At 30.5% G+C, this 3588-nt stretch overlaps 1 long non-coding RNA gene across 1 annotated transcript; it reads left to right on the forward strand.

Moving 5' to 3' along the window:
* The first annotated feature begins 706 nt into the window (after positions 1–706).
* On the forward strand, positions 707–2290 carry LOC143042776 (uncharacterized). The gene is made up of 3 exons (XR_012968118.1): positions 707–723; positions 1365–1490; positions 1971–2290. It is a non-coding gene; the product is annotated as an uncharacterized LOC143042776 (long non-coding RNA).
* Positions 2291–3588: the final 1298 nt, after the last annotated feature.

The following is a 3588-nucleotide window of genomic DNA, read 5'->3' on the forward strand; positions in this document are numbered from 1 at the left end:
AATTCCGAGTGCTTCCGAATGTTGATGACGTAAGACCATGGTCTTAAAGACCAAACAGCGACTTATAAATACCTCGCCATTTGTTTAAATGAGATAAAGAATTACAGCCTTTTCTCGTTCAGGATAAGTCATTAAAAGCCGGAAAATTAATGTGTATACCAGTTCCGATCAACTTTCATTAATTCATGTTCGTTTTATTATGCATATATTGCAGACTGAAATTCAATATTGAAATATCAATTATCCATACACGTTTATTTGCTTTGTCAATCTGCAATATGCACGATTTGTTTTGCTAAACAATGTTCCTATACAACGTTAGTCTCGATTATCCAGACGCTCCATATGTATATGTAGAGTCTGGATCCAATCGGTTCGAATGATTGTAATGCGAGGGCGTGTCCAAATATGCAAACACACGAGTTGGAATGTTTCTAGACTTATCGTTTCTTTGCGATAAAACTAGATGAAAACAAACAAAAAATAAAACACTGCATACTCAAGTACGTGCCTTACTTTCTTGTAGATACGTCTGTTTGTTATTTACAAATTACAGTCCCTTTATTATCATCAGTAAACAGTTAAAGTTGCAATTTTGTCCCTTATAATTTTCAGATCAATTTTGCACATCTTGGAGAGAAAGTAAAATAAACAATGGAATGTAGCAAAGTGGACATTATTCCTGATGAGTGCTGAATATGAAGCTAGATTGTTTGAACGGTGGTATACAACTGTATGTTGCCTTTATTTGATAAATTTAGTGATAGGATAAATCTATAAGTTTTTATTTTAAACTGACTTTGAAATAACCAATAGAATTTTCATAACAACATGTACATGTAGTTTCTTCCATTTACAAGCTGATTGAATCATTCATAATGTGATCAAGCACAGAATCCTCTATAAACTGGTGATCCCAAGACTTGACAATCAAATATTTTAAAGGACTTATATATGACTGGTTATTTTTTGCAATAGAAATTATATATCATTATAGTGAGGACCAGTAGGTTTTCTTGTAGGAACATCAGGAAAAAATGTTTTCAAGAACTCTAGTCTGCAAGCATGCATTCCACAACTCACTGGTCAGTGATTTGTTGGTATTTCAGATCATAGAAAATTGCCAGATATTATGATGATCTTATCAATTAAAGATATATTACCGTAGCTATCTTTTTTTTTGTTCAAACCACAACCATATCTGGCTATGAGGGAATATAATTTCATTTATTCATAATTTCTATTATAATTCATTATTTTGCAACCCTGCAAATTAAAACAGATCTGGAGACATTGTTAATTGTATACTTATTAAAATTTTATAGTTTTTTAACTAATGATTATTCCAGTATTGTATTTTCTAGCACTTCTTTTTAACATGATGGAGTTGCGAAAATTTACCACGGTTCTATGGACAACTGAAGGAGAATAATTTCATTTGTCAAAGGACAGGAGACTTTCCATGCTTCAAGACTTTAAATGCTGAAATTGTAAGGCTTTAAGAAACTAATATATATGTATATGGTCTTGTCTTAAGTTTCCATAACAAACATTAAGTATAATTTAAGTCTTAACTTTTTTATTTAGACATATTTTTAAGAAAAATATAATGTTTTAACTTTGTTCAATGCATTTTTATAATTTCTTTAATTGGAAGAAATAAAGCACTTAATTTATACACAATAACCTTTTTGATTTAAGCTTTTGTATGATTTTTTTAAGATCATTACATGGAGCTTACACTGTTTGAAGAGATGTGGGTATATGCCAATGAGACAGCAACTCAACTACAAGAATAACCAAAGGAACATATCAAGATACTTGTTTTAACTGTCTAATCAAACCTAATGCTCCCTACGGTCAAATATCAAACAATTAAAAGAGTAAACGCATGCAGTAATTCTTTGAATACATAATGTTTGTCTCCAATTAATAAAGCAGTTGTCTGAACTTGTGTCATATCTTTGTAGGGAAATAAGATGCAGAGAACCATTCATGAAGTGTATACATGAAACTGATATTTACAATGTTCTTCAGAGCTATAACTCTAGCCCTTAAGATTACATTACACTACTATTGCTTTCTAATTCTACTATCAACAGTAGAAGAGAGAAGATTCAGGACTAAGAGTGATTTTTGCAATTTGCTGTGGATGATGACTTAATCAAATTTGGATGCATTGATGAAATTCATTCAACGATGACAGTTAATTGTTTGAACAAGAAAAAGCTGTAGATATTTTCAATGGTGCAAAACAAAAAAAGTATGAACTATAAAATGATTAAAACTGTGTTGAATTTACAATTTTTATAAAAGTGACAACATTTACCTACATGTAAAGAAATATAATAAACCCCAAAGATGCTTTTATTTAGATTGATTGTAAAGTCTACATGTCTGGCTGGCATGCATCATCTGTCTTTGTTCATGGTTCATAAGTCAGTGTAACTTTTCAAATGGTGGATCCTCCTCTAAGATACTAGAAACAAAGTGTCTCTATATGTCTATTTGGTTTATGGAATGATTGTAAGGTGTACAAGTCTGTCAGGCTTGGTTTATCTGTCAGACCTTGACCTCATTGTTATGAATCATTAATATCTTTAAACTTGTAGTAAACTTTTATCTGTTAGACTGATAATATAAATCATTTAAGCAGGAAACACATTTCAGCTTGTTTAAGATATCAATCTCTTGGTTAAATTTCTTATTTTACAAATCTTGAAAAATATAATTTATGATCAAATTCAAGAAGATATTCAGTGCAGAATATTTTATTTCATGTTGCTATATTATACTCATAGGGTCTGAATCTTTTGCAATTTTTATATAAACATGAAGATTACATTTTTGGGTTCATGCATAAAAGTCAAAGTCAAACAGTCCTAGAATGTAGACGGTAGATTTGCTTAAAATTGGTGTAAGGAAGATATTATTTGAAGCAAACTTTAAAAATATATCTTTTCATTATTAAGTCTTTTAAGTTTTTGCAGTGAACATTTACATACAATTGTCAATATTTTTTTTATACATAAAAAACTTAGTTAAGAAGATGCGGTTATAATTGCAAATGAGACGACTTTCCACTAGAGAGCAAATGACATGGAACTTGATAACTCAATAAATGTGACCATATTGCTTTTAACAATGAGAAAAACCTATATTGCATAGTGAGCTATAAAAGGCCACAAAATAGAAATGTAAAACAATTCCAGAAAGAAAACTTGGTCTGATTTATGTTAAAAATGAATTAAATACAAATATGATATACAGCAACTGAAGTACAGGTTCACGACTTGGGACAGGCATATTCAGAATTCAAAAGTGGTGGGCTTAAACATGTTGGCCAGCGCCAAACCTCCTTCCAACCTTGGACAATGATTTAACAGTACCATATATGAAGTTGAACTATGAAAATCAGTTGATTAAGACTGAACTTGTATTTACTGGCAGTTACTGACAGCTAGTTCAAAGTCAACAACAACAATAACAAAAAATCTGTTTCTTTAGACTAAAGCATCAATCAGCACACATTCAATCGATATAAGTGTAAAAATGTAATTAACAGTCTAATTTATGACTGCAACAAAA

This window comes from Mytilus galloprovincialis, chromosome 8 (assembly GCF_965363235.1).
Source record: "Mytilus galloprovincialis chromosome 8, xbMytGall1.hap1.1, whole genome shotgun sequence".
Lineage (NCBI taxonomy): Eukaryota > Metazoa > Mollusca > Bivalvia > Mytilida > Mytilidae > Mytilus > Mytilus galloprovincialis.